Genomic DNA, 25606 nt, shown 5'->3' with positions numbered 1-25606 from the left:
TCTTTATATTTAGTCAGGTTCCATATTTTAAGGATTATCCTATAAAGGTTAACTAATCGTGCAATTTGGAATCAGTGACAGACTACAACTGATAGTGATCTACTCAGCTCTGCATATATAAATCCTCGGTTGAAAAAACATGCATATTACACAATTAAGTGAAAATGTATTTTCTTTGGATGCAAGCAAGGATTTTAGATGCATAGTTTGTCAGTTTCGGTCATTTGCAGTGCTTCGTTGTGGTTCTTTGCCTCGTTAATTACGCCATTTTCTTTTTGACTGATTTTCATATTCTTCGAATCATTTTGCGTAACATTGTGATTCACCTTGGTTTGGTTCATGGCTAATTAATAAAGACAGTTGTTGTTGAAAGTTGTCGTTGTCTCTAAATTAAACTCGACTGAAACTCAAGACGAAGACAAATGAAACTCTAAGAAGCGAGTAATCTGGGAACTTTAAGAAAACTTGACACATGATGCGTCTTTCAGACCGAAAGTGCCTAAAATGAGTTTTGTAGTATCAGAGTTTCTCTTGACTTACACAGAAAACAGAACTGAGAAAGAGAGGTGCCCTAGACATCTGCAGAGTGTCTACACTAGACTAAACACATATCAAAGATATATTCGCATACATGCGATCAATAATTTGGCCGATTTTGCCTTCTGGGGTTGAAATTAACGTCACCTTTTTTTTTCCCCTGGCCAAAATATATTTTAGGTTCATGCTAAATAAATATTGTAAAAAGAGAAGCTCAGTTAAACATATATTTGAAATGGAAAATATATTTAGCATCAAGCTTTATAAAATAAAATATATTTCCAATCTTACACTTTATTTATTATTCATTCAAATGTGTTAATAATGTAATGTGGATGGTTTTTTTTGGGAATATAAAAATATATGGAGGACAATATTTGTAAATTTCTTTAAAATGTATATATATATATATATATATATATATATATATATATATATATATATATATATATATATATATATATATATATATATTCTTATTTTTTAAATGTAAAAAAATTTTAGTAAATATTTTTTAATTGCATAAGTATTGGTACATGTGCAAAAAGTACTATTATTATTATTATGGATTTAATACAGGCTATATTTAACTACACATGTAGTGAAATACTATTAGTAAGATGATGTGTCCTTAGGTGTGCTAAAGTACCCTTAATCTAAAAAAATCAATCTAGTGTAATCAAAAGACTGTTAAAGATAAAAAACGTGACCATATAGAGGACTTAATATAAATTATGTACCCTATACTCAGTGGACAGGTTATGCATCAACTACTCAAATATCTCACCTCACTAAAATTAACTTTTAAATCCAAAAAGATAAAACGCAAAAACTCTTGAGCAAGGCAAGCTTTACCAGACTGAACGCTGAAATTCACAGAAATGGTTATCCCCCTGAAATACAGTTTGGACTGTGCATAATCCTGTGATGACTGTGTTTAGGTAAGTGGGGAGGTGAAAAGGTCAAGTCATGGAGTAACTGTTTAGTTAGAAACAGGACAGCCAGGTGTGACCAAATCTGGTACCTCCCATTTTTAAAGAAGACATGCAGCTGTTGTCATTTAACAGCGTCGCTCTGCCAACACACCTGCTGCTGACCACACACACACACACACACACACACACACACACACACACACACACACACACACACACACACTCACTGATGTCACTGTGTGTTCAGCAGAAAGTCAGAGATCAGCCATGACTCGGTCCTGCAGACAGCAGACAGCAGCTTTCTCACAGCCTGCAGCACATTTACTCCTGCAACAACATGCGTCACTTCAGGAGAAATGTTTGCCTTGACGTTTTACATTTTACTGTCACTGACTGTCACGGAAAGAAAGCGTTGCTTCAATCAGTAAATATGTTACTCAGCTTCGATTCTGCATGAATTACAGATCTGTGTGCTAACGTGTGCATTTTTTTGTTTTTTTCTTAAATGTGCATGAACGGCATGCGCAGGGCGATGCTGTAATTTAACACCGTCTAATATGAAAATCAATATTATGTTGGATGTGATGCATATGTAGCTGAGGCCAGCATGTTAAACTAAAGAAAACCTCGCGAGGTATTTGAAAGGTTCCCGCATGCCACCACAAAGTACATAAAGCCAAAATAATTATAGGAAACACAAAAGCATGTTCTTGCTAATGACGTTGCATATAGATAAGCTTAAAAACACATGCTAGCGAAAAACATTCACACGTTTCTAGGGTAATGACCGAAAACCTAATAAGCATAACAGTGGGAAGGTATTAGCATTTTGCTAAACTAATGACACTCGTTAGCAAATTGCTTGCCACTCTAATAAATGTAACACATGCTAGTGAATGATAGCATGTTGCTAAGCTAATGGTCCTTTGCCAACACATGACCAGCGTAAACTTGCAAAGGAGCAGCTTAAACCAGCTTCCGAACACACCTAACTAGCATATGCTGTTTTTTCAGCAGGGTAATCTAATGAAGTAGCTAATGACATGACACACTGATAAAAATAAGACACATATCAGTAAAAGAAATTGTATGTTGCACATAAAAACAGCATATTGCTAAACTGATGGCTTGTCTTTCTAATAAACACAACATGCTGGTGAATAGCATAGCATGCTTCGCAATGCTATGGTAATTTGATATGTAGGCTATTGAAACACACACTAGCACTAGCATGCTAAGCTAATAAATTAAATAGTAAGAGATTTGAAACGCTTTCTCTGCGTAGCACCATAAATAGCAAGAGCTGTGAGATCCGCCCATATGGAAAAGTTTTGTTAAAAACCACTGTGATTCTTATATGTTTCAACAGAATATTGTAAGGGACTTATATGTTGCAGAAATCACATATATAAAATGCATAATATTTCTGTATTTACTATCATATATGTTATATATGTCCTGCATATGACTGAATCCTTATATATTTCCAAGATGTAAAAATATAGGGAAAGAATGCTAATTTAATATGAATGCCAGCCACATCTCTTGTGAGGCATATAAAACGCTGCAGAGCACAGAGCACCAGAGTGGCCACACAACAACAGTTTATTTTCTCAGGCAATCCATCTCAGACAATTGTGGAACAATCAACATTATTTATTTATCCAACACACTTATACTTAATTTAGATTTCAAATTTACACATAATATACAAAATTGTAACATACCTATAAATTAAAACGGTCAATTTCTATTGTTAGTCCTATTCCTATTCTTTTATTATGTCACTGCTATTCTGTGTGACAGAAGCACAGTGGGGCTTCTGTCACAAAAACGGATTTCTTTTATGTCTAAACATACCTGGCAATAAAGCTGATTACTAATCAGTACAAGGAATTACTTCAGTCACGCCCTTGCAATTATCTTACAGTATCTTATCTTGAACAGCCCCATGTCTATTCAAGACAATTATAGTCATAATCTGTATATTGATTTTCAGCCTTACATGAAACACAACATTTAAACACACACAATCACACATTTAAATTACACAATTTTTAATAGAGTGTATTATACAAGGTTCAGCTGCATATTTCACATATCAATATTTTTCTTTCAAATCATCACCATTTTTTTTGTGACGATTTCTTTAACACAGCTTCTTTCGCATTACTAAGTTTAGCTTATACAAGTAATTTTTGTTACCTACAAACATAAAAAAAAAAAAAAGTAATTCTTGTTCATGTCACATACTGTACAAAAATGGTTTCTCTTATGCTATATTCTATATAATTTTAACCTCTTAATGTTTAATATTTTGTCACATTTAATCACTGATCTAGAAACATATTTGCCACAACTTCATTTATTTACAGTAATATGTCCTGATTTGTTCACAAACAACAGGACCAGCCTTTTCGCAATTAATGTAAATACATGGTCTCACAATGTCATTGCTGTCAACTGCTCTTTCAAACCCTGTAGGAAAATGAACAGTCTTCATAAAGGTCAATGATATTTTGACAGTACATCCTCGAACCAGCTTCTGCATTATACAGTTTCCAAATTTGCCAACTGCATATAGGTGATGTTGGTCATCACTGACACAGAGAAAGTATGACACTTTGAAAATACTGCCATCTTTCAATATCACAACAGAGTTGTTCCTTTTCTTTGTCTTTGTGTAATTTTGGCTGTGAATGACCTCTCCATTGACCACTATTCTGTTATAATACCTGCCAGTAGAGCTCCGGGTTACATCTAGCAATGCATGCAATGCATTGACATCATTTTCAGACACCGACCTGATCTTTGGCACTCCAAGTGCAGTCACCCCATCATATCTAGCATGAAGTCCCATTTGTCCAAGACTTTTGCATTCCTCCACAAAAGGTTTGAGGAAGCTATTCATCAGTGGTTTAGATGACCCAAACCACAAGGCACATAATATGACATTTTTGTCTCTTTCCTCTCGGGGTAATTCATTAACAGAGCATAGTAAGGGCCAGATGCTGAATTTAGATGACTGGAACACAGGCACTCCATCACAATTAAACGAGAGGGAAAGGAAAGAATCACTAACTGATTTCAGACATTTGTACAGCTTTCCATCGGAAATATCTGTTATTCCAGCTTTGTTTTGCTCATTGTAAATGTTTGTAATAGGTTCATTCTCCAAAAGAGCTTTAAGTTGATCCCTCAAAGGTATACAAATAAAAAATTGGCCCAACTCTAAACTTTTGTCTCACAGTTTTTATTGAGGAACAAATCTGACATTTTAATTCACTGTCCTTGGATGCTGAAAAGCCAATATAAGAGCTGCAAACACCACAATAATGATGGTATTGTGATTTGTCCACAAAATCTTTAAATGCCTTCTCTAGCATGTACTTGCTACGTGGGATGCTTGTAGTATCCCCACTACATAACCTTAACAGCTTCAGTAGGTCCTCCATTAAAGCCCCTGTTACATTGTGCTTCAAGGAAAATGCAAGGATGTTCAGCCAGCTGATGTCTGTGACATGGTCATCTGAGGAACCCGAAGCGGCATGGTTAGTATTCTGTAACAAATGGAAAAGAATCAAAATAGGAGTGATCATAATCTAAGCGTGTACCAAAAGAAATGTGTTACAGTTTAAAGGTTTATATATTTTTTTTTAAACTCATTTCATTTCAATTCATTCATTTATAAAGCACTTTTAAAACAACGGAGTGTTGACCAAAGTGCTGCACAAAAGTAAAAATGCACATCTAAAAAAAAAAAAAGAAACACCAGATAAATGAACAGTGCTTTATAAATGAATAAATTAAATTAAATTAAACTCATCAAAAATGCATTATGCTCTGTACTGAATAGTCTTTGCACATTTAGGGATAATGTACCTAGAATACAACGTAAACCTAAATTATATACAACCTTTCTGATTCCCAAACATAGTCTGGGACAAATTCCTTATTTACCTGCAACTCTGATGAAGTACCATTTCCTGCAGTCTCTGATGAAGGCCTGTTGCAAGCGCAAAACGTGAACAGAACTGTGATTGGTTATAAAGTTCAACGCTGCAAAAAACAACCAATAAAGCAATCTGATTATCTAAACAGGATTGCGCGAAATGGCCATTTTCATTCATGAAATTAATATTCTTCAAGCACCCTTTAATTTCTGACCCTGTTGTCAAATTAATTTTTTTCTACATACATTTTATAACGTTGTATATTTTATACCATCGATATATATATATATATATATATATATATATATATATATATATATATATATATATATATATATATATATATATATATATATATATATATATATATATATTTTTTTTTTTTTTTTTTTTTTTACCTTCTTTCCATCTGGTCCATGTAACGCGAGGTATCTTTCTTTCATCTTCATGGCAATTGTGAAAGCAATATGCTTTTCGTTTCGCATTTTTCTTCTTGCTTATGTGTAAAAAAATAGTATATTTTCTGAACACCTACGCGTAAGCAAAATATAAAACACGCTGATTGGTTGATGTTTGAACTGGTTGGCGGATCCAATGAAAAGCCAGATCGCTGGGTTATTTGGAAGTCAAGTACCCAGAGAGCGGCAACGGGCGTTTCTTCAACGGCTCTCACTTGATTGATTTCTTCAGTAACGTCACCAGGAACCTAAGGTATGAATAATTTAACGATGCTTATCCAGGATTGTGCAATTAACAATTAATAAGCAAAGTATAGCTATATTTTTCCCTAGAATCCGTTAATGCTAAACTATCAGACCACAGTTGCAAGAGTTAACGTTTATCATTACGTTACGTTAGTTTGCTAGCTTTATAGCTAACGTTAAACTTAGTACCTGAGCCTTAACGTTATATCGAGAAATGTCAACATTACACTACTATTTTTTGTGTACTATAAATGTAAGTTTAACAAGCAACCCTTTTTAATTCCTAAGGTGTGATGAGAAAGTTTGCAGTGGTCCAGTGGGTCAGTGGAGAGGATGCTGGGATGTATAGCGAGGTGAAAACCGATGCCATACGTAAATATGATGACACCAAGATGGATGACGATGGATACCCACAAACGGACTATTCGGCTGCTGTGGAGTGGCAGAAAGGAAAAAAGCCAAAACATGGATGGCCAGTGTACATGGCCTCTATCAAATTTGTGAGCAGTAAGTAGACCTATGTAATGCATTTCTTTTACAGTATCAGGACCTATAAATGATGTGACTCTGTTACCAATAACATTTTACATTTAGAAATTTTGTAGATAAATTCAAAGGATTAATTTAGCTTTTATTTCATGTTAATTTCCATTTAAATTTTTAGTACTTAAGCTTATTTCTATTAATTGCCATGGCAACATTTGTATTATTATTATTATTATTCATTATATATCATTTAAGTATACTAAAATCAGTTTAAAATTTTCACTGTACTTTAAATTAATTAAATTACAAGTGAAATAAAATAAAGAATTAATTTAGCTGTCATTTAGTTTCAATTTCAGTTTCATTTAAACTTATTTCAGTTACTTGCCAAGGCATTTCTATTGTTTTTAAGTTTTAAAATGTTAATCTAATGTTTAGGTATATATTTATTTAACATACAATAACATGCACATGATTAATTACATGCATTAAATTAAAAATATTGTTTTCTTTACTTTGAAGTGCTCTGATCTCACCTCCCACTTTGAACTATTTTTCAGACAACCGATATCACACTAATGCTAAAATTAGAGAATTACTGGGGTTGGAGTCTGATGCAAGTAACAAACCTCTGCCTAAGAAAAAAGGAGCTCAGTCCCACCATCAAGTTATACAGATTCAGATGAAACTGATGTTGAGAATACACCGGTAAGATTGTTTGTGTTCAGATCACAATAATCACACACCATATACTTAAGTACAGAGTTTAAATGTTTGGATACTTAAAAAGGTCTTTGGTATTTTTAAACATAGGTCCTATTGATATTTAGAGCAGTAAAACCAGCTGTGGCAAACAGGCTATACAAAGGAAGTCTACATAGCAAGACAACAAAGTAACCTACTTTTTGTACCTGACTATGTCCAAAATGTGGATGACTTTAAGATGGGAATAACATTCTTTGAGATCTGCCTCTCTGCCTCCCTTCAGATTCTCTCACTTAGGTATCTTCTGCTGTACAGTTATTTTATGTCAATATGTCTACATTTATAGAGGTAAGAAGACAAATGTGTGTCATTTTCCATGTCCTCTCCAGGGTCATATCCTTTAATAACATTTTTAAGCCTAGTAGCCTTTAAGTAAGGATAACTTTAATGTTGCTATCTTGCCACAGTTCCATTGTATAGCCTTTTCATAGCTGGTAGCTAGATACCTCACTCTAGCTTAAATTAATGTTTTGACAAATTAAAGGATTTTTCCATTGATATTTGATCTAGACTTAGTAAAGACCTCTTTATACTTTACAAGTATATTGAAAGAGAACACCAGACCCTCATGGAAAAGATTTTGTCCACTTGCACTGAATTCATTTTAGATAAAAAAAAAAAATTCTACACTTGTTTCTTGTTCCTTGACAGAGCCAAAAGAAAAGGACAGTGGTTCACAAACCACAGAGAAATGTTGCCCAAATGATTGTTGATCAGTATCAAGCCACAACCTTGACAGACACTCAGAAGAAGCTGAACGACTTGGAGGAGGAAAATGAAAAATTGAGAAATGACAATGAAAAATTAAGAACAATGCTTATTAAAGGCATGTATTGGTGTTATTGTCCTATTGTGCTAAAACATGCAGTCAGCATTTCAGACTTTTAGATTTTTATTGAACTGTTGTTTTGTTCCAATAATATTGTTTAATTTGGTATGTAAAGATGAGACAAACACTCTAATGGCATGCAATCAAAATAATTATTGGTAACTACATTTTTATAAAGTATATGACAAAAAACCCGAAACATTTACATTACATTTACATTTAGTCATTTAGCAGACGCTTTTATCCAAAGCGACTTACAATTGAGAATAGAAGCAGTCAAATCAACAAGAAGACACTCGGATATAAGTGCTGTAGCAAGTCTCAGCAATGGCCCTAAAGTCTCAGTGTTCGCCAACGCCGTCGGTCAGCTCTGACTTGGAAGTTGGACAGGGTTTGCCACAGCGTATTACACACCCCATCCAACAGCCCTCTCCCACAGCCCTCCCGGCACCGAAAGCAGCATCCACAGAACAGGTAATGTACTACATTAATTACTGAATGATGATTTGGTAATCAGTATTGCAGGCCTTGGAAACACTGTATAAAAAGCTTTTTTCGTACTCTTTCTATAACAGGTGGAAATTTCTCCTGGATCTAACGTATTCATTGACAGACTGGCTTGGGCAGTGGCACAGAATGCGAACTCTGCCTCCTGTTTTGTGAGAACACTCCTGACAGCAGTGTTCCCAATTGATGTGCTCCTCGTGAGCAATCTTCGAGGAACATCCAAGGATTCTGGACCACAACGTCAGGCTCTTGACAAAATAAAAGTGGATGCTATCTACAGTAAGTTGTAAATCAGTTCAGAAAATTGTAATTATGTAGATTGAGCTCCATATTATATAGCTGCACTATGAGTTATATATTATTATCATTATATCCAAAGTGATTCACTGGGAGTAAAGTTTATGCAAACTGTCTTGTTTCAGGCCATGATAGTGACAGTCCTATGCAGTGTTGGGCAGTAACACATTAATGTGCATGCTCACAAATTCTCTCGATATAACACACAAATTAATTGTACACTTTAGCCATTATGAGTGATTCAATACACATACAGTACAGACCAAAAGTTTGGACACACCTTCTCATTCAAAGAGTTTTCTTTATTTTCATGACTATGAAAATTGTAGATTCACACTGAAGGCATCAAAACTATGAATGAACACATGTGGAATTATATACATAACATAAAATATGTCATATTCTAGGTTCTTCAAAGTAGCCACCCCTTGCTTTGATTACTGCTTTCACACTCTTGGCTTTCTCTTGATGAGCTTCAAGAGGTATCTCCTGAAATGGTTGTCCCTTCACAGGTGCCAGGTTTAATAAGTGGGATTTCTTGTCTTATAAATGTGGTTGGGAGCATCAGTTGTGTTGTGCAGAAGTAAGGTGATACACAGCTGATAGTCTACTGAACAGACTGTTAGAATCTGTATTGTGGCAAGAAAAAGCAGCTTCATGTGTTCATTCATAGTTTTGATGCCTTCAGTGTGAATCTACAATTTTCATAGTCATGAAAACAAAGAAAACTCTTTGAATGAGAAGGTGTGTCCAAACTTTTGGTCTGTACTGTATATTAATTGTGTTATGACAAAGATTTGTGAGATTGCAATGAACTACAAATTATAAAAGCAGAGCTATTTGCTGACATTCTGCCATGTACACAGCAGCCTATGCTTGCTTTAGTTAAAATGTTTTGTGAATGTTGATGTTTTAATAAATATATAACAGGAGAGTTTATGCTGGCATTTCATGTAAATGTCATGGATATTGCCACTGAAAAAAAAGTAATGCAACTAGTAATTTAACTAATTAATGTTTATACAAAGCAATCAGAACAGTAATATGATTACTCATAAAAGAAGAAAACTGTAATTTTATTACTTTTTCAGAGTAACTTGCCCAGCACTGAGCATGCACACCAGTAAGCTGATAACTCACTTTTTTTTTTTAAATAATAAGTTTTCCCCTGTTTATATGCTCATCAGTAACCTGACAATACAAGTAAGCTGTGTTTACATGACTTCATTCATAAATCAAGTTATTTTCCTGTAGTGACATCAAAATATAATCATTTATGTATCTGACTCCCGAGTATTCCATAAATTCATCGGTTGTGATGTTAATTAAAACTTGCAAAATATCAGCAGGAACTTGCAGCTTATATATGATCCTCTTATGCAGTTATAGATGGAGCATTGTGACTGAACCACTTCTACTTATGCTGCACGAGATGAGAACACACCTTTATAATGTTATTCGTCATGAAAAAGTCCTTCTTTCTGTTCTGCAAGACGTTTGCTCTGTCTAGATGTGCTTAAATCTGCAGTAACGGTGCGCTCCTGTCATGAATAGCACACTTTAATAAGCCGACAGAAAGTGGGCCACTGCGTTTACATGCTACACGAAATCTGAGTAAGAGGCAAAAAAACTACCTGTTCTGACCACTTTATGCTTATGCCGTTTATGACATTACTACGATAAAAGAAAACCTGTTACCGCATTTACATGACCAAGTGTGTTTTCGGTTTATTAAGCATAATCAGCTTAAGAATGTGCATGTAAATGCCCTCACTGTCTCACAACTTTCTGGGGTTCCATTTGGGGATCTTCTAGGGATCCCTAAACACTAGACTTATGTAGTCATTAACTGTAGGCCACCTTGCTTCCTAATGATGTTTTGCCTTTTTTTCATTTGTCTCACAGGGGCAACATTGCAAAAGTGGCCTCACGTGGTGCCCTCCAGCATTGGTGCAGCCATCAATGCCAAATTAACAGAAATAAGAGGAAAGAAAAAAACACAAAAACATTCGGAAACCTTGATGCTCTTTGATAACTGATGGCTATGACAGTGTGTATTTACTGTTGTATCAACTTTGTGTTGTTTTTTTTTCCAAAGCAATGTTTTGTTTGCTATTTGAAATTTTATATTACTTGTAGTATAATTTAATTGTCATCTTCATTGAGTTTAAATAAATAAGCTGCCCAATGCAAATTTGTGTAAGTCATTGACTGAAATCCTATATGATTAGTATATGCCTACATATTTTAATATTGACTGAAATCATGTATGATAATTATATGTAGAGTTACAACAATATTATTGATGCAATATAAGCAACACACAGTTTCCCTATTAAAACAGTATAAAATATGTATGAAATATATAAAGAAACCTATTAAGAAACTACACAAAATGTAAATAAATCCTATATGACTTCAATTACACTAGCATATAATTTTATATAAGAACTTTAAATGATTTGTATATGAGTATTAGTAATTTCCCTAATTATTTTTAATATTTTTTCATACTGTTTTAATGTAAAATTCATATAAGAATTTATGCAGTTTTCATATATGACCCTAAAATCCCCTACATGTTTTATGTGTGCTTTTTAATATGAAAGTGGCCATAACCGGTCTGATTTTGTGTAGGACATATATTGGACTTGTATGAAACACACAAGGTAAATCTGGCTGAATTCAGTAAGGAAGATATATGGTTGCTGTATATGAATTATACAGTTTTTTTTCATATGGGCGTTTCTGGTTTAAAGCTCGACATTTCACAACAGATCAGCTATTCAAGGAAAATCATCGCATAGATAATCAAATCATTCTGGCGGGGCAGATATTCATCAGAAACATGGTATTCCCACGGAATGGGGCACAAATGTTCTGTTCTAGCTCATTAAGCGTCAAACACATGGGGGATGTGGTGAAGTACACTGCGAACTCTACATGCGTTCCCAATCCACATACTTACGCACTGTGCTTTTTAGTAAATTTGGTGTGATTAGTGACTTCCAATTTTAAATAAAAAGTGCACTTCGAATATCTGGAAGAGGCACTTATTCAGAACAAAGTGTGGCTTGTTGCACAATTTATGCTCTTGGTTACAGCTATGAAGTTGAATCATAAAATAACCTTACATAAACTGTACCCTACAGCACACAGTGCACGTTGTGCAGTATATAATTTAGGATAAACTAATTAACAACTACTGACTTCTAGCTGGTAATAAATGACCAAGAATATGTACCCCAGGGCGCTTTTTTGTGCAACACTGTTTTTATGTGCCTTACTGCAGGTTTCATCGCAGTTTAAAGAGAAATGGTACAAAAACACAGGTTCAATATGTGAACCCTGGCACGGGGTTTTTATTAATGTGCGATAGGCACGTATCGCTGTGTTTTTATTATGTTAAATATCCATGGACTGTGGCTAAAAGTTAATGCTCTATCATGTTGGAAATATGCCCGACACTAAATCCAGCCCTAAACCTACCCGATAATATTAACACATGCGAAACTGATATAAAAGGCATTTGTTGATGCAACTGTGTCATTTAAATTTCCTTTACGCAGATGTTTTGTTGAACCGTAGTCACGCAGGATTTGATCCGAGAAGCTCTTTGTTTCTCTCAGAACAAATTGTCTATTAAAAAACACATATGTGTGATGCTCACATTCAAAATCATCAGTTTTCAAATCTCCCAGCATATTAATATTGTTTTGAAATCACGTGATATTCTTTAAGTAGTCGCGCAGAAAGTTATGCTTTATCAATCAGAACTCTGCTAATTTGCGTGAAAAGCAATAAAAGATTTTACTGAGAGCTTTACAGACTCTAGTGTTCATTTCTTTTGGAAACTGCAGAAATATGTACTTATTGGTACGTATTTCGCGTCTCTCGAAAAAGTGCACCCAGCTACGTTTATGCCATGAGAGCAGGTAGTAAATGACAGACAAATGACAGAAATGTAAAAAGGGGAGGTAAGTCACGGTGTGCTGACCCAGATGGGCGTGTGCAGGATGTTTCGGGGACGATGATAAAGAGTGAAACGCATTCAGATGTTCAGACGACGACCGATTAACTGAAAGTCAGCGTGGCTTTCAAACCTCTGACTCAAACTAACCAGTCAGCTGTTCCTCTGGGAAACTGACTTGTGTCAACCCCAAAGGCTGCATTCACAAGAAAAACCATTTGCTAAATATTTGCATGTGTTTGCACGGTTTGAGACGCAAGGAAATCCCGCCCTGCGTGTAATTTTTCTGCCTGTCCGTCTCCTCCCAGTCTCCCAGACTGTAGCTCAGCCCTGCGACTCCCTGAACGGCTCTGTCTCTGTCTCTTCCTTGTCGGCACACCCCGGTCTGCTGAGAGAGTGGGCGAGAGAAAGCTAAAAGAAGTGGCGGGGTAGAGGGGAGAGAGAAAGTTTATCAGTCAGCAGTGACTCACGGAGGGAAAACCCTGGCTAGTGTGCCAAGGTGGCTGAGCGGCGAGACTTTCCAGATGATATAAACAGGACCCTGTTTAGTGCTAATGCTAATGGCTGTCTGATCTTTCTTCCTCATGGTCTTGCCGCTACAGACAGACTGTTAATGACTTTCAGACATGACTTCCTGCGCTGCAGACATCAGATCAGCATCTGTGCTGCCTTGTATTGATTATTGAAAAGTCCGTTTCTGTCACAGGCACACACTTTTTACACGTTATAACTGCTTTTGAAATCCTGTCACTGCTGGATTTTTCACAATGTAGTGCTCAGAGCTGGCTTGCAGCTTCTTAAACCAGCATAAAATGTTGTTTTAGCTGGTCATGCTGGTTTATTTAAAGGGTTTTAGAGGTAATCTATGCATTTTTTAGCACTCTCTATCTAGGCCAGCCAGGAGGACCAGTTGAAGATTCAAGAGCTAGAGTACTATAGTGCAATGAAATTCTTACTTTGTTTACACCTCTCTATAATGACAAGGTAGAAGGGGAACAAACATAACTTACATACACAATACAATTACATAGAAAAGGTAGAATATACAATAGCAAAAACTGTTTAAAATTGTCCATGATTGACCGTTTAAACCACCTAAAACTGACTAGCAAACCATTTTAGGTTAGTTTGAGCATGTTTTTGTAGGAAAATATTTTTTTGTAAATGTTTGCACCACTATCTTGCTTATATCCTTCAGCGAACAAAATAGTCCCTGTGCAAGTAAACCGTGCAATTCATTTGCCGTGAATTCATATCGCCAGGAATTTGCACAGGATTCTTGGACTGTCTGCAGCAGAGAAGAGAAAATATACGCATATAACAAGATATTCATCACCTCCCACAAAAAAGCAGCAGCAGCTTGTACAAGGGCGCTCTGACTAATGATTCATCAGCTTTTATTGGAGCTATTTACATCAAAGAAGCACGCATGCTTTTGGCTGCAAAGCTGTCAGATTTGGAAATAAACATGCATCACGCGCTAAGAATAGAAGCGCTACTCACGTATGCCTTGACATGTGGCGTTGCGAACAAGACAAAGAGGCAGAATGCAAACTCTTATTGATCGCATTGAGGGTTGGAATAATAGCTTTAACCGTTTACACAGCCACAAAGCGACACACAAAGTCTCGTGTCTTTAGAGCTTCACGATTTCATAAAGAAGTTAAGTTCTCACAGGAAACTCAGCGACCAGGTTTTTTTCCTGGCGTATCAGTCATTCTCTTTCAGATCATCACCTCTTTCTTCATCTCTATCTATCTATCCATCCATGGTTGATTAATAGTACGACTGCAAAGCAAAGCAAATATTACGAAGCAAACACTGTGCTTTGAAGCAAGGAGAGGCGCATCCTCAATCTGTTTTTCCTGAGACTTTAGGAGCTTTTCTGATGTTCTGAATCTGTGGCAAATGATAAGTGAGCGATGAGTTATCTGGCCTCGCTTAATTCTTTGCACTCTGTGGCAATAAACAGATCCCCGAGAATTATTTTCAAAAACGTCCTCTTTCTGGTAACGCACTGCAACTTTCAAATTTAAGGCTTTATTCTCTTTGCCGCTTTGGTGACGAACGTCTTTCTACACACAAGTCGGAGGACTGATGCTCAGAAACAGCTGAAGACAATTTGGAGGTCTTCTTAAACTAGCGGCTCATAAATCAGTCATTGAGTTAAATTGAGAAAATAGCTCTGACTAACGCCGTGCACAGGGTCCTCGTAGCTTCTTATCGAACTCAGTCTGACTATCTGCTGGTAAGATCCAGCCTTGATGTGCAGCCAGGACCCTCAAAGACTAATCACTACTGAAAAACGCTTATCAGCATGGGCTGGTTTGTTGGCAAATAATAAAGAAAAACTCCTTAAGTGCAGATCACAGGAACCCTTTGAAATGAAAGAAGTGTCAGATTGAAGTTGTCACTGAGTCATGATTGTGAATATTCAGAACGCAGCTGGCGTGTGTGAGTAATTTAGTGTGCTGTAAGACCGTGCGCTTGAAGGGAACATGTTCAAAGAAGCATGAAAGGGAGACCCCGGTAAGTTTCCCTCTGGCTTCCTGTAAGAGCCAGGTGTGAGTCAAGCGAGAGTCACACATCTGATCTGGGTTTGGACAGATTCGCTTATTAGATCACAAAGGCTGTATAACTGTTTACAAGATATGAAAGAGGTTAGCGGCCGCAAACGTCTGTTTTGACGAGAATGATTAAAGGAAAGGCGGCGCTTACCTGTGCACCGTTTAATGACACAGTGAGACTGCTGTGATGTTGCCGGGTTAGTGTTTTCATGTCCAGAACATTTTTATTACTATGAATTTATTCAAAGCAACACGTTAAAATAGCGCACAGCCTTTAAATATTGCTCAGTTAAGTAAACACTGCATTGAAAAGCTCGTCTCAGTAAACCTTTGTGGACCCTGGAACATCATTGTGATTAACCAATCAGATCTGAAGAACCAGTTTATAGTTTTTGGCAAGTTTTGGCTTCCAACCAGTGTTTGGTGCTTGTGCGTCAGTGTCATTCATCTTCCTCTAATTTTAGTCATTACTCATGGATAAGGTTAGACAGATACGGTCAAAATGTAATTTTTGGATTAAAATGATGTTCCAGGATCAACAAAATATGCTGGACCCAGGCAATATCGGGACTTGCCAGTACTACACTATATAAAAAAATGTAAGTATTGACTGATAATGACTAATAATGTTGGCATCGTGAGTAATGGCGTATTTATTTGTGCTAAAGGTTGAACTGACGCGGTGAACTCTGCTACGCATGCTGTACTTTGCAGTTCTCAGTAGATGTGTATTTGTGAGAGTTTACACGAGATATTCAGGTGTGGTAAGAGGGAGCGTTTGGGTGAGGTGCATTCACTTGCCCGTATCTAGAAACCTGCGCGGATAGAGACACGCCAAAGCCCAAACAATCCAGAGAATTCATGCGCAATGCGTAAAAAATAACAGAGAAGCACGCGGTTAGCCGGTGCTTAGAAAAGAAGTTTCCGGTTCTGCAATAGCCGGGGCAAATCCTCTCTTTTTTAAAAAAAAAACAAGAATCACGCAGCAGATTCTGACATTTCGAAGACAGCTGCGGGTCAGAAAGAGCGAAAGGTGAGAGGTCGCGCTAGAGCTGTTGTTTCCTGTCATGTGGAGCAACCGCAGCAGAAGTGCAAAGACTTTCTTAGGAAAAAGACTTAAGAAACGGGAGTCTTCACCGAAACCTGTTTCTGTACAAAGAAAGGCACATTCCTGTTCCTGATATCAGGATCCTGGTACTGATGTGAGTCACCGATCTGTCCCGGTACGCCATGGGGTGGGTTTTCTAGGTGGATCCTGATCACATATTGGGCAAACCTTGACACACAAAGGAAATAAATGCGATCGTCACACGCTCGTTCATTTATAACTGATCTCTGCTGTCATCAGCCAAGAATGCTATAGTTTTGGATCCATTAACGGCAGCTTAAACAAACAATCCCACCGTAGTCCACCTGTAAACACCCTTCGCACACTTCAAGAGATCCTCTGACTCATACAGCGCTTACAGGCTAAGCTTCAGTTCAATGCAAACATTCTCACATCACAAACTCTGGATCAAAGGGTCTGCACACAACATTTCCCAGAACTGGCCAAGCGAGATAGACAGTCTCCAAATGTGGTCTCCATCACTGGATCACATTAGTTTTGGGCCCTTTTTATTATTGGGTTTCATTCCCAGAAAACCCTATAGCACCCTATGTGGCAAAAATAAATATATTCTTAAATATATAGTTTTAAAAACAATTACGTGAATATATTTTCTATATTTAGGTCAGATTTGTGACAATATGCAATAAAAATATGAATATATGCTTTTAAAATATAATGAGGATATAATGCCCTCCGTATATTTCGATGCAAGAATAAACAGAAATCAGCAAGAAACAAACTCGTACATCGATATACATCTCTAGTAAGTTAGTTTAGCCTAAATGTAGGAATTTTGTTAATACGACGAATGTTAATATCATATCTTTGAGACTAGGTTCTCAGCTGACGTTGCAGTTACTTAATCAGAGATCATAAGTTTATGAGCCATGGTTGAATTCTCCAACCCAGAACTACTTGTTCTTTGGCGCAAAGATGAGATTAGCTGCTGGCTCCAGCAGAACAGAGGAGCAACATCTGAGAGCAAGTCACCACGCACTGCATCTGCAGCGGCGACGTGTGTTTTTGTGTGTGTGTGTGTGTGTGTGAATATCATCAGGAGGACAGGAAGGACAGGCGCACAGGAACCAGGCCGGAGCATTTGATTCTCTCTCCTCTGATCTGTTCTCCTCCCACTCACGCTCTCCTCCGTGTCCTGTGCTTTAATGAGCAGGAACAGGAAGACGCCGCTGACACTGGGGCCTGAGAGGGTCACAGAGCAGAGCTGCTCACCTCGTCCTGACCCTCCAACACTTTCTGCTGCGATGCAGAAATCCTGAGACTCTGTCGTCCCAGCACCGACATTTCAGACATTGTCACTGAATGCAACTATAACTACTGTATTTATAAGTATTATTTTAATACCTTTTAATATATACATACACATATACATACATATATGCACACACACACACAGACACACACACACACACACACACACATATATATATATATATATATATATATTATACATACATATATATGCACACACACACATATATATATATATATAAAGCGTATTTTGAGTGCAATTAATCACATATATTGTATATATATATATATATATATATATATATATATATATATATATATATATATTATGATTAACACATTTTTTAAAATTATGATTAATCATAATTATATTATGATTATATATATTGTGATTAACTGCACTCAAAATACGCTTTTCTTTTACATAATATGTGTGTGTAATGTGTATATTTACTATGTATACATACAAACACATGCATACATATATTAGATCTCTGATTGGTTGGTTACAATGTTGTTCCAGGATCAACAAAAATGTCCTGTACTTAAATTACAAGCAATTATCACAAAAATGTTGACATTTCTCATGCGTAATGAATTCCTCATTTGCATTGTGTTTATACTTTGTTGGTTATATGATTTATTGAGAGTTCACCCTGAGCAAACGCTCTGATTGGCCACCCCTTTCACATGCTTGTCTGTGATTGGCTACTTCAGAACAAAACCTATAATACCTGCGCACTATGAGTCATTAGTTGCCAATTAATCCTTTATGAACACATTAGTTAGCAGGTTACGAAAGTGCAGCTATAAAAGCCTTAATATTGAGCATATATTCAGTGTTTAATAATGGTATTTACATAGTTTATTAATGATGAGTTTATCATTTCTAAATTATGTGTTTAATAAGAACATTTATAAAGTCTAAGTAAGTGATTTAAATGTACATTAATAAATCTGTATTATTCAGACACACGATAGTAGATGCTCTGTGTATTAATAAATGCTTTATTAACACGTTAATAACGAACATCTGCAATTTCCCAGTGCTTTCAATTTTGCTGACTAATTCCTGGATCGGCTTTTCACCACAGAACAATCAGAAGAACCTACTTCTAGCTAAAAGCCTGTACATATGACACAGATTTAAAACCCAGAGGCGTTTGGGACAAAGCACGCCCACGCAGCTCCTCGGGACACGCGAAACACGATAGCGATCAAAGGCATGACGAGGAGAGCGATATCTGTTACAGCACAACGTTATATTGCATTATACGCAATACAACAACGCATGGGCAAGCGTCCTCCGGTGGGGCAAATACTGCAGGGTGTGGGAGCCGCGTGCTGGAATCTGCACATACTTTCTCACGAGTATCACATGCTGATCTATGCACACTCGGGGCATGTGGAGTTCGGCATGATCCGCACAGAGAGCTTTTCATTACGCGAACAACAAGCACTAAATGTACAGATCGTCCACTTTCCCACCGCACATGCCATTCATTTCAGCGGACGCGCGCAGGACTCCCCCTCCGCTTCACACACACTTTTCCAGCTGCTGCAGGAGGAACAGAAAGGAAGGGTTTCCCAGAGCTGTCAGCAGTTTTTCTTCTCTCAGCTGATATAAATCACTCTCCCGGCAATGTCCCCTACCACAAGATGCATAAAAGGCACGTGAGAAAGTAAGAGGTAATGCGGGATATGCTCGGTTATCAGTGCTGGCAGCTATAGAGGTAAATCAAAGTAGTTTTTACACTGCATGAATTATACAAGGCCAAAGACAGAAACTGATTAGAAGAGATTACTTACACATGATAGACTGTTACTCATTGCAGATTACATTATTAAAACACTGTAGTTACTAATGTAATTGAGGTTCCTCATTTTAGGTAAAGTTCTTAAGTAAAGTACTTTTTATTTTTTATATATATATATATAATCAAACTTGTTTTAAAAATTCCATTAAACATATCTTAAGAAAAGAGAGAAAAAAATATTATATATATATATATATATATATATATATATATATATATATTTTTTTTTATATATATTTTAAACACTTAGAAAGAACAAAAATAATAATTAAAGAAAATCAATAAGTTCTTAATACTTCACTATCATTGTAAGCCATTAAAAATTAACTGTAACCTAATCATTAGTATTTTAAAAGGTTATATACTCTAATTATATGTACTTATCTGATTAAGGTCATTTAGATTACATCTAATCAGTTACTGCAGATAAGTTGAGCAAAATTTTTATATAAAATGTGCAAAGCTTCCATGTGTAAAACTTTGAAGGACGCTGTGGGTGTTTGTCAGGTTTGTGCGGTTGCTAAGGTGTTTTGTGTCTGTGGTTTTGTGGTTGCTGGGGTGTATTAGGATAACAGTAATGCCTGTGCTAACAGTGCTGTTTATTAATGTACTGTGCGGCTGAGCAGATAAGATCCTTAAATGCCTTACCTGTCAGTCATTCACCTAAAGACCCGAGCTCCAGGCCTTCTGCTAAAAATAGAAGGAGGGATTCCCTAAATGCGCAAGGACTGTATGCAGAAATGATGCTCAGGTCCGCCCACGGTGGCGAGAGCGATGACTGCAGCAGTGCGCTAACGCAGGTGACGGGTCAAGGGCAGGAACTTAACGCCAGCGCGGCGTAACCTCAAGCCAAGCGAAAGTGACGGATTCCCTACGACAGACATCATTTTGACCTTCGTGACTCATCGGTTAAGCGGTTGAAGCTGCAATCGCGACAGAAACGTAAATAGAGCGCGCGCGCTCGCGAAAGAATCGAAAGAATGAGACCACGTTCCTTGAAAACAGAGTCTGCATTAAATATGTTCAATAAAGCCGAGTTAGAATACAATTATGCGGGGGTTTTTCCGATGGACGTTACTCCCTGTTTACAGACAGCGTGATCCGGAAGGAAACCGCCCTGAGCAATCAACCGCTGAAAAGTTTCTGGTCCGGCCTGTTTCATCTGTCATCGTTTTTTATTGTTAGCGTACGCACAAAACCCAGATTTGAACGTTTAGAAAATTCCCACCGGGCTGCAAGGAGGGTTTGTTTGTCTCCACTCCTCCCTTTTAGACATCCCGCTTTCCCAAGTCTCGCCAACATATTCCTGCTGCGTTCTTTATGCATCGGTTCTCATTTAATCTTTTACTTTCGCGTCTCGTGACGCCTCGTTCCACACTTTTCCCACGCTGCCCTACCGACGGTGAACCCGCAGTCTTGGCTGAGACGACCAAAAGTCGCTGGGATGTCAAAAACCATATTTTAAGGAGAAATTCCCACGGACCAGTACTGACACATCAGCGCTGAACTCACTAAAGGGCATGCCGTATAAACAGTTACGCCTCTTCTCGACCAAACAACCCACACGCCAAAAAGCTGAGTTTGCCTGTTGCTGTGATGATTTGGCAGTAATGAGTGCTAACCGCGCCTCCGAAGATTGTCCAGATCTGATGTTTAGCTTCGATAGCTCGTCTCAAAAAAAGCGCCGAAGCATAAAAACGCCCTGTGTTCATTAAACAAGAGAAGCACTATCAGTCGCGTGGGCTTCTTTAGCCGAGGTCGCAATACCGCGTCTGCCTATTAGCACAGATAAAATGAAAAAAAAATAGTGTATATGGCAAAAATAGCAAGAGCTGCATAGCATGCAGGTCCAAAATCAGACCTTCTATATTTAGTATATTTGGTAACACTTTACAATAAGCTTCATTAGGTGATATGAACTATATACGAATGAAGAATAACCCTACTGCACTTATTAATGCTAGTTAATGCTAATTTACTAAGTTTTGCTTGTTAACTTTAGTTAATGCACTGTGAGGCAAACGGATGTATTTTTATTAACTAACATTAATAAAGATGGATGAAGAGCGTGATGCATGCAGCGTCCATTGTTTGTTCACGTCAGCTAATGTGTGTTTTATATTTAGCGTTTACTAAAATGAACAGTGTAAATGCATTCATGCCATCTTTGAGCTGCATCAAAATCAAACCGTCTTTGCAGATACGTCTTAATGCCACGAAGTGCACCTTTTCATCGATGCATTTATTAAATACGGCTGCATGAAAAATATGCATAGGTTTAACAAGGCTGAAAATGTATTAAAAATGTCCTTTTGACATTGAAAGAGGGAAATGACATCCTTTGAATGAATTTTGAATTCTATTATTTTTCACAAATCCTGTGAAGAGTTCTGCTTAGAAACGGCCACCATGGAAATAAGACATGCAAGAGAACCCCAGCTAACGGCAAAGTCATTTATTAATATTTAGATCAGAGATTATTGTTCTGAAAAGCAGTCCATCTGCATTTCTGAATACACGGCGCAGTTGAATTATTTACATTTTTTTGGAAGTGTTTTAGATTTTATTATCTCTTTTGTACATTCCACACTTTTACTGACGCAGTAACAGCGACATGCGCTGCTCGGTCGTCGGAGTAAGAATAATAAAAGATTCCAGATAAAAACACTGAGGCTCTCCAGCATGCAATGACATTCACAGATGTGCTCGGAGGATCTTAGATTAGTCAAATCAGCACGTGTGTCCGTCATGAGGAGCTGTAAACGCACCCTTATCTTTCTCCAAACAGGTTCTCAGTCTCTCTAAACAAAGTGTGCTGAGTTAAAGAGCAGTGCTAACTGACCCTGATTTCCTGGAAGACAAGTATCAGGGCAGGACACAAGAGACTGTCCCCTGGAGCAGCACCGGGTCTCTGAGTTCACTTAGATAAACCGTATTTGGTAACATGATCTAGTCCTAGATGGAGAGTAATGTAATGCGGAGTATTTTGTTTGGACTTTTCAGTTACTCCAAAGTGCACGAGTGATAATGAGCCATCATTGGCTTTTAGTAGCAACTGCAAATGTTATGAAGGAGTCCGTCTAAACCGTTTGTTAGATTAAATCATCTTCAAAAGTTTTAATTAAAGATTTTATATATATATATATATATATATATATATATATATATATATATATATATATATATATATATATATATATTAATTTTTAGGTAAAAGTGTAATATATATATATATATATATATATATATATATATATATATATATATATATATATACACATATATATATATTTACACTTTTACCTTAAAAATTAAGATATATGCACTGTGACTTGAAAAAATCTTTACATTTTTCTTAGAAAAAAACCATACAATTTTCAGTTAAAGATTTTTTTAATATATATATATATATATATATATATATATATATATATATATATATATATATATATATATATATATTTTAAATTAATTTTTTTTACTTTAAAAATTAAGATATGTGCACTTTGACTTTCTTTAATTTTAATCTAAATCTTTAAAATTCTAGAAATTCTAGAAATTGATGCAAACAAATTACTTACAGAATGCTGATAATTTTTTTTTTTATTCTATCATGCATGCAGTGGGTGCAAAAGCTGCTACTAAGTAATTAGTTATTGTAGGCTAATTTAACTATTTAAAATAAGAAAGAAATTACTTTAGATTTTTTTTAGCTGCGCATTTACAGTGACAGTTACTCCAAAAGCAATTCGACCACTTACAACAATTCTATATAAAACAGTACTGATTTAAACCTAAAAAATTAACATCTAGTTTGTAAATCTTTTTAATGTACATTTCATGCATATGATATATAAATCTTGCAGACACACAGTAACAATATCACAGCTCATTGGTAGAAGATGCATCTGGATTCTGCTAAAAAAATTCAATTTGTATAAAACTCACATCCCAAACTCTCACTGACTTCCTCAAATGTTTGCATGCGTTCACCTGTGAAAAGAACACCGTGTGAGCTTCATGACCATTTCAATACAATTGTTAAGCTTTTAAGATGTTTTTCACATGGGAATCATCCGTCTCTGCAGCGAGGCCGCGGGGACAGGGAAGCGAACATGGCTCAGATGACAAAGGCGCATTGTCCCGGGACTGACCCACGGCAGAGGGCAAGACCTGAGAACAAACCGGCCGGCCAGGCCTCAGCATTGACCGGCATGACAATGAGCCGCACGGAGGCCAGAGGAAGAATGGAGAGCGGAGGCGCAGCGAGCCAAGGCCGGCGCGCTTCATTACGATCTCCCGTCCTGCAGGACCTCGGTGGGGAGGAAGGGACAGGGCGGCTCCCTCGCGAGCTGATCTGCCAGATGGACGCAATAAATATCAGAGCTGCGAGGAAGTGGACTTTCCACGAGACTCTCGTCGGTGACCTTGGGCTTTGAGAATTAAAAAGCATTAAAACTAAAAAGTGTAATAATTACATTTACACATTTAGGTGCTTAATAACACCCTGCAGATGTATTCTAGTACACCAAATGGGTATAATTAATTTTGTGCCTTAATTTGCACTTAATGCACTTTAATTGTCCGTGAGCGGTGTTGTCCGCACTGTGCTCAAGTGAGCTTATAACTTTACGCTTTCAGCATTTTGCATTTAAAGGCCAATATTATTCATAGATCATACAATCATGCAATAAAGCGCATTTCAGGCTTAGAAATGTGCGCTACTTGCGCAAGTAATGCTTTGTATGGAATAAATGTATTTGAAACGCATTATTTCTAAGTAAAGGTTTTAATGGAGCCACAATGTCAATAAAGAACTGTTATTTTTAAGAGAATATTCCGCAAAATATTCCTCATAGCCTCTATGGGCGTAATGGTTTTTATATTGTAATGGACTGTATGTGGTATTGTTCTACACAGAAACCTACTCCCTTACAGGAAACTACTGGCATTTTAGGTTTAAAAATATATTCTGTATGTTTTATAAGCTTGCTCTCATCCGTGGGGACTTCCAAAAATGTCCCCACAAGGTCAAAATGTACTGGTATTCCTATCCTTGTCCCCATACTGTGATAAACATACACACACACACACACACACACACACACACATATATATATATATTTAGAGCAATCTGATAACAAAAAAATTAATTACAGATAAGACTTGAGAAAAAGTCACATCCTTTCTTATTTTTCTCTTTCAGCCTGGAATATGTAGATTAATGTTAATGACGTTATAATCCATGGCTAGCTGACATGCAATGTACAAAGCTGAATTAGATTTTAAAGTGCTATTCTTAACCTGAGATAGAAAGGTTGCTGCCTTACATAACGCCTCTGCTGGAATCCTATGCCGTGACTTTATAGGAGAATGAATTTCAACCTCTGGATTTAATTGGAGAGGCATGGCTCTGACTTCAAACCGGCACATGACATGCTAAAAGCAGAAGTGACCCTCGTGCTTTTTTTTTTTTTTTTTTTTTTTTTTCCAGTCATGCACACTCTCCGTTATCCAGTTTTTATTACGCAGCTGTTGATTTGACATTTTTACACCGCAGTAAACCGTGCAATAGACTCCGGAGTACATGCAAATAATTTTTGCCATTAATTGGTCACTCTGGATAGTTGTGCAAATAAACAAACCTGCATGACCGATACAGCTTTAAGTGTCCTTGAGGACTGTTTGGTCACGTGGGAAATGATCTCCGGTCACGACTCTTCGGGCGCATCACGATGCGAGGGAGTCTGACGCGCAATGACGGACGCATCGCGGCGCCGCGCATCGGTAGCGCGCAAAACGAACCTGTCCAGGATTAGTCTAATTCAACCGAGACGGGCGTCGTAAGATTAGTCTTCG

The 25606-nt window shown here is 37.0% G+C and overlaps 1 long non-coding RNA gene across 1 annotated transcript; it reads left to right on the top strand.

The window, feature by feature from the left end:
- Nucleotides 1–8567: 8567 nt before the first annotated feature.
- LOC122353923 lies at nt 8568–11081 on the top strand. Its single transcript, XR_006252070.1, has 3 exons — nt 8568–8683; nt 8785–8995; nt 10919–11081. It is a non-coding gene; the product is annotated as an uncharacterized LOC122353923 (long non-coding RNA).
- The last annotated feature ends 14525 nt before the right edge of the window (nt 11082–25606 follow it).

This window comes from Puntigrus tetrazona, chromosome 11, assembly GCF_018831695.1.
Source record: "Puntigrus tetrazona isolate hp1 chromosome 11, ASM1883169v1, whole genome shotgun sequence".
Classification (NCBI taxonomy): Eukaryota; Metazoa; Chordata; class Actinopteri; order Cypriniformes; family Cyprinidae; genus Puntigrus; species Puntigrus tetrazona.
This window is presented reverse-complemented; position numbering and strand designations above follow the sequence as displayed.